This window comes from Schistocerca cancellata, chromosome 1 (assembly GCF_023864275.1).
Source record: "Schistocerca cancellata isolate TAMUIC-IGC-003103 chromosome 1, iqSchCanc2.1, whole genome shotgun sequence".
Taxonomy (NCBI): Eukaryota; Metazoa; Arthropoda; class Insecta; order Orthoptera; family Acrididae; genus Schistocerca; species Schistocerca cancellata.
Window position 1 is genome coordinate 1,205,355,972 of NC_064626.1, and position 15,732 is coordinate 1,205,371,703.

Below are 15,732 nucleotides of genomic sequence, written 5' to 3' on the forward strand. Positions count from 1 at the left end.
TTAGTTTAAGTAGTGTTTGAGTCTAGGGACCGATGACCTCAGCAGTTTGGTCCCTTAGAATTCGTACACATTTCAACATTATACAGAACAATTAAAAAGATTTTTCCGTTTTCAAAATGCTATATCTTCAATGTGAATGAGTATAGATTCCGTGTGTATTTTAAATGACGCATAGGGTGGCAAAGTTTTGAAAAGACCCGATTTCACAAGCGTTTTTACATTGCATGTATGCAATTTAAAAAGTTACAGCTACATTTAGCATCAAATTTTTAATTTACCTTTCACAAATGTTCACCGTACCTCAACCAGGCGCATTTCAAACACGTAGACGTCAATTAGAGTCGTCCAAAGCTTCTGTGAGCATATATGTAGTTCCTGCATTCACTGCAGTTGCTGTGCGTCGTCGCGCTACACCCAATGATGATAGATGGATGAATGGCTGCATGGACGAATGGAGAATAGGCACAGTGTCGCGTAACCTCCCCTCCCTTCTCCGAAAGAAATCTCACAGCGTTAGGTCGTGTGACTTTGAATGTCAGTGGTGCAATGAGAGATCCATGCGCAGATCCGTCGTTAAAGCAGGTCGTTACTTGGAACTGACAGTAAGGTGGGACTCCGTCTTGTAGAAAAATGAAATTTTGGGCGTGTTTGCACTATTGTGGAAAAATACTTTCGCTCGAAAAGGAGCATGTCGTATATTTTCACTCGGTAAACGGTGGAAAAATAAAATGAAGCTTTGTAGGGTCTACCTCGGGCCCTCGACTCCTGTACGAGGCTGCTGTGTTCTCCATGTTACTGAAGTATGTCTATTTACTTTTCCGTTTAAATGATTCGTGTCCACACTACAGAAACCTAAACTCGAAAGGAAATTCTAATCTTTCACTTCCACGCTCGGAATTATTTGAAATTTGTGGTAAGGTCTTATGGGACCAACTTGCTGTGGTCATCGGTCCCTAAGCCTACACACTACCTAATCTAACTTAAACTAACTTTCACTGTGGACCACACACACATCCATGCCCCCCATGCCCGAGGGAGGACCGCCACAAGGCGACTTAAACCGCGCGGCTACACCACGCGGCGCTCAGAATTCATTCACAAAATTCTACGCCTTGTTTATCAGCATGATGAATCCGGCATAGTTTGATACAGAAACGTCGCATAAAAACACTGGAGACAGATACATGAAGAATGGCTAACTGTCGGCTGGAACGATGTAGTTCTGACGGGTACCAGTGAAGGTCCCTTGAATTCGCTCTACGCCTTGAACCAGCACATGGAGGCGACCTTATGATTTCCCCTCGAACCTTCTGGTGCCATTGTCGACACAAATTGGGAAATGAATGAGCAAGCGAGCTATCATACACAATGGAAACCGTTACTGAAAATCAAATGAACCTACAACATAAAACCGACACCTATGTCAACACGTAGTTTAATATCCACCCTAAGTTTCTATCGTCATTCATGTAGAAGATACAGTTTTTTAAAATAGAATGAATCTTTCTGAAACACGCGTTATTGTTTGTTAATACCAACATGTACCTCGTTAAGGGGCTCCGGAAAGGCTCAAAATCATGAAAAGTTCAATTTTTACTTTTTTGCGTTTTCTGAATCTGCAGACTATTACCTTTTAATAGGTATATAATTTATTCAATTCTGAAGACTACAACTATTTTTAAATTTTTTTTGAAATGTGTTCTACATCGGCGTGACCCACTGTGGCGCTGTTAAACTGCTGTCAAATGGTGTTATTATTAACGTCCGTGTTCACCAGGTACATTTTAGTGATGTGAGATAAAGTATGTGTTGTGGCTAACCTGTGATGGTTCAATATATATCGCTGGTGTGATTGTCGATTGTTTCATGTTTATTTACTCTGTCGTTATCTCGAAAATATTCGTAATTAATTCTGTTTCTTGAGTCTCTGTTTTGTTGAAGTATAATAATGAGTAAAACTAAAGTTGCTGTTGCGACTTTCAATGATGGCAACATTGTAAGGTGCAAGGAATTTAGAAATATGGGAATGAAGATAGGTTCTAACATGGTACGACCGATGCTTGCTTTAGACAAGGAACGCCTTCGGGCTGCAGACAGGGCTGTAAAGAGTCTAGAAATACAAGCAAGAGTAAACAGGAGGAGGAACAAGAGGAAGCTGGAGGAGGAGTTTGCAGAGGATGAAGATAATCCATCCTGTGGACCTGGAATGCACAAAAAAGTTAATCCAATCTTTGTCGCTCGATTCCCAAAACTTTTATTTTCTCATACTAATTACATGTTTTCTAAAAATCTTCCAAACATCTTTGTTTCAAACTTACAGTAAATGTTACACAGTACCTTTTGCATAATTTAACACAGCCTTTTTCCAAAAAAACTGTATATTTTTGAATATATAAATAAAAAATTGCAAAAAAATGTTGTGAATTTTAATTACAATTGAAAAAAAATCATCTTTAATAACTGAACTAAAATTTTGTAACATCCCTGTGTTAAGTAGTAGCCCATATTCCAATAAATAATCTGTAAAAAGTTCAACTTCCTACCTCAAATACTTTGTGAGGAAAGATGTAATTTATATGCGTTATTTTAACACTGCAAGTATAGGGCGTTCCGGAGCCCCTTAAGCTTCGTAGCTTCTGGGTTTGAGCTTTTCTTTCCCTTTGTCCAAAACTACCTCATTCTTTTCTAGCTTACTAGGCTTAGCCAAAACCCGGTTTCTGATCACTCGGACTGGCAGTGACGCTTAGACCTGTGGGACAGAGAGGCTCGTTCCTGTTGTCTATGACGGCAGAGTTCACAAAGAGAACCGCTGGGCAGAACAGAAGTCCAGAAAGTAGCGAAAGTGGTGGTAAGAGGACGCAAACAGTTCAGGGAACGATTCGAATCGGAAAACGTAAATACAGGCAAGGTCAATCGCTTTACTATCATAGAAGCGTATCGAGGGGTTTCAGAGAATATCGACGAACTGAGGGTCGTGAGATACAGTATTTTCTAGCACCTTCACGCCAGTAGTCGGGCCCAAGTGACAATTCCGTGGCAGCGGCGCCCTCTACGGAATTCGGACAATTTTCGGATATTAAACACTTTTTTGTGATGGGATGGTCTCTGCTTCTCAGAAGAGGACGCACCATGTCTTGTACGTCTCGATCCATCATATTTCGTCAGTCTTTATGCGCAAGATGCCTCAGTCAGTGGCGTTTTCGCAGTCGATTTGTAGTGTTTAGTCCAGAACATTACGCTTGTTAGTTTTATGCGGAAAAACTAAAAAATAAAAAATAAAAATAACCTTTCAATCTGTCTGTTTCCCTCCACTCATTTCATTTGACCATAGAATTTGCCATATTTTTGCAAATCATTTCTGTTACCTTTTCTTTTGGATTTTTTTTTTTTTTTTGCTGTAAATTACGTGGCTGGATTTTTTATGACTGCCGTACGTTTATGTAGCTTGATGCCAGTAATACACTTATTATTTTGAACACTTCTTTCACTACCTCTGCGAGGAGTCCTCTATCACACCTAACATGTGTGAGACTGGCTCTGATCTGTCTTCCTACCACAGTTGTGCAAGGACGCTCTGTGAGTGTTTTAGGAATTTGTGTTGAATATATTGCCTGGAAGGTAGGAAGACCAGCTCACTATGCGGAGTTTACAGGAGTGGAGCAGTACACGCAGTTATGTAATCAGACAATGATCTCAAAGTCGGTTCTACTACAGTCCCGTAAAGGAAAAGCTATCGCCAACAAAAATTAATGTACGAGATCAGGAATAACTATATGTTAGCAAGAAATGAAAATCTTAGATTTTCGTTATTGAGGTTTATTTTTTACTCTAAGTATGACTTGATGACATACTAGTCGTAATTGTAATACGTACAGGATGGTAAAATACTGATAATGGGTGTTCACAATTGTGAAGGGAAATTCCTAACTACTCTAAGATTCTTTAAGATGATTGATGACCACGTCTGGTGGTCGATAAAATACAAAAATATTAAATAAAATTGGGGCCAGAGAAATTCACTGGCCGGCCGTTGTGGCCGAGCGGTTCTAGGCGCATCAGTCCGGAACCGCTCTGCTGCTACGGTAGCAGGTTGGAATCCTGCCTCGGGCATGGATGTGTGTGATGTCCTTAGGTTAAGTTAGGCTTCAGTAGTTCTAAGTCTAGGAGACTGATGACCTCAGATGTTAAGTCCCATAGTGCTTAGAGCCATTTGAACCATTTGAAGAAATGCATCAAGCTAAAAATGCACAATGAAAATACCGAAATTTATGGGGTGTGTATAGGGTTCGTAAATATCACTGTAAATATAATTTCAAAATTAAAAAGTTCCGTAACTTCAGAATATAAACTACTCTGCAGTGGCTGATCAATCCATTTCGTTAGATCGGATATCTTGCATGTTTTCCTTTCAATTAAACTCGACAATCGTGAACATGTTTAACTACCGGTCATGTCTGAGATAGAGACGAGCGCAATTTTGAGTGTCAATTGAATAACACTTGCTGGCGTAGCCCGACCATGCGAATTTACCTTTCGTCGTCGGCAGCAGTGGCTGCTGTCGGCTTTAGCTGTGAACCTGAGAATCTATTCTAAATCTCTCTCGATTGCTAAACACCAGTCTGATACATTTCCTCCATACGTGGTGAAGCCGTGGATCCTACTTGTTCCGTAGCTAAGTTAATTGGAATGGTACATGCTATTTGGCTGGAATAGCGCTTACATCGTTCCCTCAAATCGCTCGAAAGTGTTAACTGCCAGTGCTCTGTGCAAATCTCTGTACTAGGAGACTTTGCAGTTTAACTGCTCAAGAGTGAAGACGCGCCTGTGAACAAATGGTCACATAATTACTCTCGCAATTGTCTCAGCGCAGCGCTAGTTGCCTTGCTCAGACACTCGACGATTTGCTGCAAGAGAAAGGAGCGATTTCTTCTCTCTACGTTTGAATGTATCAAAGCTGGTGGCCAAGAGCTTTCTTTCTGGCCAATCACAGTATTCGTACTTGTTATAACTCCACACGCCAGAATTACTGTAGCCTATCACAGACGTCGTTTTTTTTTTCGTAGGGCAGAGTTTAACTTCTGCTACGTAATACGGAGACAAACAGCTTTTCTCCACGTGGGGTTTTGCGCAGGTGGCCACAGTGAGTCACCAGAGTTTTGATTTGGATTTCTCTGAGCGTTTATCTGCCACCTCTAGCTGTGTTCCCGTAGAAAGGCTTTCCGAAGGGTCGTCATGAAAAGCAGGGCAAGGGCAGCTTTTGCCGGCGGCCTGAGCAATAGCTCCAGCGTCACATTGTGTCCGCTGAATGTCCCACTGTGAAGGTTTTGGCATAATATGGGACTGGAGTTGCCGTCGCTATGTTGTTCTTTCCTCAGAACTGCGTCTCGTAGCTCGGGTCTGGGGAATTATTTGCTTGCTATAACTAGTGTGAGTGTTACTGGTTTATATTCATGAAATGTCGGCTTGTTTATTCGATTTGTCTATGAATAAACTTCTTACGTTTTCACGTAACTACGTAGTGTGACATATCAATTCTACCATAATTGTTTCAGGAATTCAGTGTAACGTGTGTTATTTGTCTGACACCTTACACATACTCTTGAACAGAGTTTCAGCTGCTTACAAATCTATGCTCAAGAACCGGCATATATCGACGTATTGTGCTATTCTGGAAAAGGTATTTTTTACTACAAATGGTTCCTGCTATTTGGTAAGCCTGTGACGCTGGCGCCTAGGAATCAGTGAATGGCTGTCTGAATACAGGCACATTTTCAAAGTGCCCAACAAAGGTGGTATCGAGGACGTCTGCAGTCTGAGGATTCTCAGTGTAGCCATTTGCCATTTTATTCATGCATGTGTCATGCCGTATCCCTCCTCCCCCCCCCCCAAAAAAAAACCCACCCTCCTTACTTTTATCATGCCACAAGAGGACGCAGAACAGGAGGGCTCAAAAATCACAAACGCCCTTTCCTGCTTCGGATCACGTTCAAATGTCGTCGAATGGTTTTGAAAGATACCTAGTGGTTGCACCCTGTACATTAGTCCATAGGACTGCAAGCACACGAAGTCCTCAGAGAAGGGTTGAATCATCCGACTGGCGTTACCAGTGACAAAGTTTATCAATGGTTTCGTCTGTTGCTGACTGCAGTGAGAACTGTCGTTTCGATTGCGAATTCTATGGGAATCAACACCCTAAGCGAAGGAGTGGTTTCATTGGCGCTCTTTGACATCCACTGAGGCCTTCTCGAGCTGGTTCTTAGCCGTGGCGTGTCTGTAATGTTTCCTCGGTCACCCGTAAGGAAACATAAAACCCTTGATTTCAAGTCTGGGTGTCGCGTTTCTGACCTACATCGCAGAGGCTTCACGAAAACGGATGAAATGTCGGTAAGGGGTGGTGTGACGACAGTTATGAAGCCCTATTACTTGAGGTAATCAGTTACAATCACCTGTAAGTTCTATCTACTGTAGCATTGTCATTACACGTCACACTAAAATTTTTGTACGTAGCTGTTCACCACAGTTTTTTTTAACTGTCACCACTTATCCTAAAAATACAGTAGCTTATTGGAGATTCGGTTCATTGAACAGCTTGATGTTTTTTAACCAAGTTTCGGGGAGATGGGTGGGGAGATTCGCAATTAAGAGTATTTGGGACAATAGTTTAAGTTTCAATATTTTCCTTTTAACCGAGGAAAATAAAACAATCTTGGTCCAAAGTGAGGTATTGGAAGTATCATTTTTGATTTTAAAATGTCACGCCCACATAACATATGGTTAAATCAGAAATTTGCCATTGTAACTCAGCTAACACAATAACTTTTTCGGCAGACAGCGCAATGAATTATGTGTTTTCGCACTAAGTGGACACACTTAAAGAAGAAGTGACCTGCGAGAATGACCATTTCTACTTATAGTTGCGGCATCGGTTGACTACCGGAACGTATCCAACCAAGCACTCATGCTAAGGAGCAAATGCTAATCCTTTACGATTTGCTATTTGCAGAATCCGTGAAGCCGTGTCACAGCATGTGATTCCGGTTTATTTCGTTTACCTTTAATCCCTTTTCAGCACTGCAGAGTGACACACAATTTGCTCCCAAATTATCCATTATTTAATATTTCGTAATTCTATCTGGAAATGTGGCACTGCATGTGACACAAAAATCAATTGGCCATTAAATGAATAAAACTGATTTGAAATATTTAAAGCCGTCGCAGTAACACCACTTTTCTTTTCATATTTGATGTAGTACATGACTGTTTTACAGTTATCGTCCCTAGTCCGAGATACATACATGAGATTATGTAATTAACGAAGCTCTTACTTAAGCATCGTAATTTTGTACCCTTAGTATTTCGTTGATCATACTGTTAAACGTTAATACCAGTGGTTCATTTAAACGAATTAAGTACGTAAATTTCAACCATGTAAATCTAAAATATCGGTTCATTGCAGTAACTCATGACACCGTACTATGTACGAGATTTGTCCTTGGAGGATTGTGTGATAAAGGAGGTGATGCCCGTTTGAAAGTCGATTAACCTTATAAAACGAGATTCATGATTCGGAGTAAGTGCAGCCACAAAAATAGGAATTAAATTAATTTTCAGAATTGAGTCTGTTAAGAGGAGACGGCTAATGAAAGAATAGTCGACAGATTTCTATTTATCTACATTATTTTTTTGGTTATTGAGATTCTTTGGAAGAGAAGCAAATCCTAGTGTAACTTTTGTGGAAAATCGTTTGCTGTAATTTTAATACGAACGTTTTTTTTTTTTTTATCCTCATTAATGCCGGAACGAACCAAGCAAGTAGGAACGAAGATTTGTTGAGGATCAAGCTTCAAAGGCTGCTTCATAATATTTCAGCATTATAGTTTCTGCATAGGCAACGGCCTTGTCGCAGTGGATACACCGGTTCCCGTGAGATTACCGAAGTTAAGCGCTGTCGGGCGTGGTCGGCACTTGGATGGGTAACCATCCGGTCCGCCTTGCGGTGTTGCAATTTTTCGTGATGCATTCAGCCTCGTGACGCCAATTGAGGAGCTACTCGACCGAATAGTAGCGGCTTCGGTCAAGAATACCGTCTTACGACCGGGAGAGCGGTGTGCTGACCCCACGCCCCTACTATCCGCATCCTCCACCGAGGATGACACGGCGGTCGGATGGTCCCGGTAGGCCACTAGTGGCCTGACGACGGAGTGCTTTTCTTTTTTTTATAGTTTCTAAATGTGGTACGACTCTTAGCATTACGGCACTGGCAGAGGACCAGTTTTTCGTCGGATTGCTACAATTAACACATTATACCGACACAGTATCCCAAGAAGAAATGCGCAACATTGTGGCGTACCGTCCTTAGTAAGATGTACGTAAGGAAATGAGCTTTCGAGATCAGAGCACACTGAAAGCTTGGAAAACTTGTAAGCCCTGAGTGTAGTCTTCGCGGGGTTATCAAGAGGAAGAGCTCGTTTCGCGCATGAGCACTTGACACAGCCGAGTTACGTGTGTCGGGCAGGCCTTTTGACTGCTCCCGTGAAGCAGAGGCTCTTGCACGAGGCAGTGGCTGCGGCCGCTGAGGAGCCACTGCATTGCTGGAGCTCGTTAGGCCTGGAGAGGAGGGCCGGCCTGGACAAGGGCCGGCCTCTCCCTCAGTAGCCGGCCACAACAAATGGGAGCCGCTCAAACGGACCCTCTGGCTCCCAAGGCCGTGAGATGCAGACACATCGAGTAATCACACAGGTGAAGGTGCCGCCTTTCATTTGAGAAGCCAAGCAATTAACATGCCACTGAGTTACCTGTGCTCTTATCCACAACAAAAGTGCATTACCAATTGTATGTCAGTAAAATATTCTTCTTGCCGTACTATATCAGGGTAGAATCTCAAGTGTACGACTACAGATATCTACAGTACTATACCGTCAATAACAAGGTAATTTTATTGCCAAGTGAAGTGAAAGGTAGTTCATCTTTGAAGGAGTATATGAGAACAAATTAAGATCAAATGAAACACACATGACACTGCAAAGAGTGCCACAACAGTCGCATCACTACACAATGTACCACCCCATGTGCCGTATCCTGGCGCTATTTTCCCTGTGAATATACTTGAAGAAAGGACTTAATGTTTTTTTCTGTAATATGTGAACAACACTGACATTTTTCATGTTAAGTGCATCGAGTGAAAAGGGACAAAGACAATAAGCACGATTTATTGTCTGTGTAGACAATCATTAACAAAAACTATTTGTACTCCGTTAATTTTATTAAATGAAATATCAAGTTTACTATTACCAGTCACTGTTTATTTACCTTCACGACGCGTTTCAAAGGTTTCAACCTCCATGATCAGGTGGATTCACATTTGTTAGTATGACATGCGTGTGTGTGTGTGTGTGTTGTGTTACGATATTTTTCTGGAGGAACCTACAGCTCTGTCTACTGGAGAAAAATACTATTTCAGAACATGGTTTTGGGTTTCTTTCGACAAAAAACTAAACGTATATCTAACGGTAAAAAAAGTAAAACAGAATACCTCCAGTGGTCACAGGTTCTTTTCACTGTCGTAGCACATCACATGTATACTGTCATATTTTGTAAGGAAATATGGAGGACTTAGGCTCAAGGATCATAAAGGAGAAGAGAAACATTATCATAAAGTGCAAAGAATACACATCGTAACAATATTATTAGAGACTGTAATGTATATTCTCTGTACTCTGTGATACTGTTTCTTTTCTCCTATATGATCCTTGCCCCTAGTGGTCTCCAGACACCATATTTGTTTACAAAATGTGGCAGTATTCATGTGATGTGTTACGACAGTGAAAGGAACTTGTGACCACTGGAGGTACTCTCTTTTACTTATTTTATTTTTACCGTTACATATTCATTTAGGTTTTTGTCAACAGAAAGTCAGAACCATGTTCTGAAGCATTGTTCTGTTTCTCCACTAGACAGTGCCGTAAGTTCCTCCAAATAAATCGTAACACAACACACACACACACACACACACACACACATACACACACACACACACACACACACACACACACACACACACATGTCATACTAACAAATGTAAATCCATCAGACGATGTTGGTCTAAGCCTTTCAACCGCGTCGTGAAGATAAATAAACAGCACTAGTAGCAGTAAACTTGTTGTTTAATTTAATATCAATAACAGTCACGGTAAAGCCTAACCTAAAATGTTCGCATTTAAACTTACTCTGTCAATATTTATTTGTCTGATAAAAAAGAAGACATTGTACCATTTCGACTAGTACCGCTGACCTAACGAGATGCACTCTTCCTTCGTTCTACATATGTGTAATACGTGTAATACTTGTTAATTTATCTAAATCGTTTTCAGAATACAAAATGTTGTTTGTTACTATTGAAACCATCTTCTATTTATAGAAGAATTGTGTCCTTTCCTGCGGTTATTGTAAGTTTTATTAGTTATGATCTTACCCTATTTTGTCAGTCATTATGGTCGCTACAACTATTTTTGGTAATCACGGCTCTTCCAATCACATTTTATTGAGCTGGCTAATTTGGATTATAAATTTATGAAAATATTTAAGTGTCACCATCATTATTTTCATTTTCTGATGCAAAATTTTGCACTACTGGGCCACAAATATCGAGTAAGTTATTTCATACCTACGTACAAAGCCTAACGTTTCAACCCCTGAGACCAAGAGGTCATGTTCATATGTTGTTTTCGCTTTGGTGTGCAACAACGTATCTGCATGATAACCTAACTTCAAAAAAAGGAAATAATTATTATCAAATATTTAGCAGACCGAAGTGTTGGGAGTATTGAGTTTAATATTTTTACAGTTTAAAAGAGTGTAAGAAGATCTGTGATACAAATAATTAAACGTTATTCATTGCATAGAACAATTTCATAGGACAATTTCATAAACAAGTTACAATTACATGCCACACAGATCATTTACTCACAGTTACAGCACACACAGACAAAATATATTTATAAATACGATTACACTACACCCCTCCCCCATCAGGGGGGAAATGGTGTTGTCCCAAGCATCTTGCGCGTTTTTTTGCAATCCCGCAACGGTTGTAGGTCCAGGAGAATGAGTAAGTTCCCTCTTCGTCATGTCCCATTCGTGTTCAATTGGCGAGCAATTTGGTAATCTAGTTGGCAGGGAACGTTGTACGCCAGGAAGAGCACGTCGGCTCGTAGAAGCCGATGTCGATGCTCATTATTCGTGCCCTATCGAAGCAATGGCAGCAGCTCTGAGGTAACAACCTGCGCTGTGTTGCGGGCACTGGTTTCTTTATCCTGCAGAGACACCACCTGTGATCTCGACTTATAACTTATTTATATTACCCTACACCACGAAGAGTCGGCTCGGACCTGTGTGCAGCATTCGAATGCACTCCAGATACGCCTAGCAGGTCGATACCTTGCACGTGTATACCATCGCTGGCAAAAAGACATTCAATCATTTCTTTATTTATCTCTCAAGCAAAGACCTGCTGCCTGTTGTTACATATCAGGTAGTACATTATGTGATTTTGCATGTTATAACATACAAACTCGCTTTTATTACTAGTACATTTCTTTTTGTTGAAAATTTTACAAAACGATAAAATAAAAAATATTACAAATAAAAAATATATATCATTAGTGCAAATGTAATCCACAATTTTTTCAAAACTTGTTGCTAACTAAGGTAATGATACTAATAAGATACATAATAAATTCTCGGTGTATTTTAAATTTAAATTGAAAGTCTATTGAATGGGAGAAACAAGAGATGGCAGTTTGACTTGGATATGTGGTGATGTGACAGTTCTTCCCTTTATACCTTCTACGTGTGTGGTCACATCTGTAACGTATGTTGTCTTGACAGTGTTAATACGTAATTTAGTGTATTGATTGGTTAGGTTATAATGTGTTTCAGAACTTAATGTCACAGTGGAGATTGTGAGTTGATTTAAATTGTCATAGTCAGTTGCATCACCTGTGAGGGCTCGGTAAAACTTCGAGCCAGTCACACCTGATACACCGAAAGAAGAAGAAATGCCATATCTTCAAATAGTATTACCAGCTATTAAATGATATAACAAACGGCTACATAGGGAGTTACATTTTCAGATGGACTTCGTTTAGTGTTGTAAAACCTTCGTTTCCTTTCACTATGTTTGTATGCTTATCTCGCCTTCACTTAATGCGTGTAATATGGCATTCGATTCAGAGTCTGTTTTGTGTCTGTGTCGTTTACTATGTGCTGCTCACCTGTCAGATGTGGAGCCTGTCTTATTCTAGAGTACGGTCTCTCCAGTTTTTACGTCGTATGCCGGGTTCCCGGGTTCCCGGGTTCGATTCCCGGCGGGGTCAGGGATTTTTCTCTGCCTCGTGATGGCTGGGTGTTGTGTGATGTCCTTAGGTTAGTTAGGTTTAAGTAGTTCTAAGTTCTAGGGGACTGATGACCATAGATGTTAAGTCCCATAGTGCTCAGAGCCATTTTTTTGTACGTCGTATGTAGTGTTCCCGATACTTTGATGCGATGTTGTTTTTAGAGTTCCAGTCATCTTTTCTGGGTACTTACTGTCCGATGTTCTGGTTTCCTAAACTCGGTCTTATGTCCTAGGACATCACAGATGAGCACTGCATGTTCATGTGTACCATTCACACCTCAGGAAAAATTGTTAGTCTGCTTTGGGCCAAACCTGTAGAGATGCCGTGGCCCGTGAGAAAGTGCATCGTGCCGCGTGTTGGAATTTGGTTGCAAATTCATCCGCTCTTGGATACTGAGGAAGAAAGAGCAGTCTCGTCTTCCCTTATGGGTTGTGTCCCCTTCTGTCTGCCATGCATCAGTTCCCCACTTGTTTAATTTCCATTTGTCGGTTAAGTCTGGTGCAGTTATTTCTCTTATTTGGCCCCCTCTTCCCCTCTACAGCCAGTTGGCAGCTGCACTGTGGCGAATTGTAATATCTGAAAGGAAAGCTCACAGTACCACGCACCGTGCCTCAATCGAGTTTGTGCCGAAAGCACCCGAGATTCTGAGTAGAACATTCCTCTGCCGGCACCTCACAATGGTTTTGTACGTCCCTATGCCCAACCAGTAGTAGCAAAACAAGTTATTGACTGAAAGAGTGCTGTGTAACATGTCCTCATTGTCTGAAGGGGTAGTCCATATCTGATAGCGTTCATTCTTGTAAGTTTATGCATGCGTTTCGTCGCTTTGTTAATTGTCTGTCTGGCAAGTTCGTTAAAGTGTAAATGTTCATCAGTATAATGACTCTGTGTGTTTGTTTTAGTGTATATAACTATTGCATTATGATCGCTGAGTATTCTCTTATCAAGCACCTGCCAGTTCGCTACCTGTACTAATAATGCGCTGTTTACCAGAGAAATGTCTACTATTACTGTGATAAGTTGGCGGTTGGCCTGATCTGTTTAATGCGAAGAGATTACATTCCTTTATAACATCGACTACTATTTGTCCTCAGGAGTCCATTCTGTCACAGTGACACGTGATTGACCTAGCGTTTATGGCTATTAAGGGGCTCCGGAAAGGCTCAAAATCATGAAAAGTTCAATTTTTACTTTTTTGCGTTTTCTGAATCTGCAGACTATTACCTTTTAATAGATATATAATTTATTCAATTCCGAAGACTACAACTATTTTTAAATTTTTTTTTGATATGTGTTCTACATGGGCGTGACCCACTGTGGTGCTGTTAAACTGCTGTCAAATGGTGTTATTATTAACGTCCGTGTTCATCAGGTACATTTTAGTGATGTGAGATAAAGTATGTGTTGTGGCTAACCTGTGATGGTTCAATATATATCGCTGGTGTGACTGTCGATTGTTTCATGTTTATTTACTCTGTCGTTATCTCGAAAATATTCGTAATTAATTCTGTTTCTTGAGTCTCTGTTTTGTTGAAGTATAAAAATGAGTAAAAGTAAAGTTATTTGAAATCCTCTGAAGGCTTTTAAGAAAAGGAGAAATGTTGGAAAACCAAAGGTATGTGTTATTACTGTAAATAATAACATTCTAACATGGTACGAGCGATGCTTGCTTTAGACAAGGAACGCCTTCGGGCTGCAGACAGGGCTGTAAAGAGTCTAGAAATACAAGCAAGAGTAAACAGGAGGAGGAACAAGAGGAAGCTGGAGGAGGAGTTTGCAGAGGATGAAGATAATCCATCCTATGGACCTGGAATGCACTAAAAAGTTAATCCAATCTTTGTCGCTCGATTCCCAAAACTTTTATTTTCTCATACTAATTACATGTTTTCTAAGGATCTTCCAAACATATTTGTTTCAAACTTTCAGTAAATGTTACACAGTACCTTCTGCATAATTTAACACAGCCTTTTTCCAAAAAAACTGTATATTTTTGAATATATAAATAAAAAATTGCAAAAAAATGTTGTGAATTTTAATTACAATTGAAAAAAAATCATCTTTAATAACTGAACTAAAATTTTGTAAAATCGCTGTGTTAAGTTGTAGCCCATATTCCAATAAATAATCTGTAAAAGTTCAACTTCCTACCTCAAATACTTTGTGAGGAAAGATGTAATTTATAAGCGTTATTTTAACATTGCAAGTATAGGGCGTTCCGGAGCCCCTTAAGATAAGTAGTCGTCCGCCATTTGCAAATTGAGCAGTTTCTTCTGTTACTTCAGCGAAAGGTTCTATATCAAATGAGTATTTGGCATAGATCGACGAGATGTTCCACCTTTCCCAGCGTGAAGTTCTTTCGGCTGTAACTATATGTTGTGTGCGTAGTTGAGTTATTTGTGTTACTGTAATGTTATTGTTTACTGCAGTGACGGCAGCCTTGGTCTTATTCGTGCCTTTGATTTACATGTACTACGTATGAAGGTCTGGAATTCTTCCATCTCTTGTGTACGGTTCTTGTAGACACAATATGTCCGCGCAAACGTCGTTCACCAATCTACCAAGCTCTGCGGCTACCGTCCTGCTAGCTTAGCTGCAAGTCTTTCATTATGTAAATTTAGTAAAAACAAAGAACTTCCGTGCGCTCTGGGCGTAATCAAGGTATACCACGCGTCCATGCGCTCTTACCAGGTCCTTGTAGACATTGTGACGGTTAAGGACTTCATTTCTTCGTTAACATGATTTACCTACAAAATTAGAGTTCGTGTTTATCTGTTGATATCATTTCGGTTCTTAGAATCATTCTGTCTATTTTTTGAGTCGTGGAGTAGCATATAGTGTCGCCCAATGGATGATTCAGTCTTGTTACCAGTCTTAGTTTAGTTTGTAAAACTCCTTTCTTTAACAGTCGACTTAGGCACACGCTCTCTTCGATGTCGTCGTTGTCTATTTTTTTCTTACCTCATGGCATCGTAACTCTGTTTGATTGGTGGGTCGTGGTGTTTCTCTATTGATGTGGTTTCGGTTTTGGTAGGTGTGAGGTCTCCTCAGTTGAATATCGTTATGATTTTTCAGTGTGAGGTTTCTACATCTACATCTACATCTACATTTATACTCCGCAAGCCACCCAACGGTGTGTGGCGGAGGGCACTTTACATGCCACTGTCATTACCTCCCTTTCCTGTTCCAGTCGCGTAAGGTTCGCGGGAAGAACGACTGTCTGAAAGCCTCCGTGCGCGCTCTAATCTCTCTAATTTTACATTCGTGATCTCCTCGGGCGGTATAAGTAGGGGGAAGCAATATATTCGATACCTCATCCAGAAACGCACCCTCTCGAAAC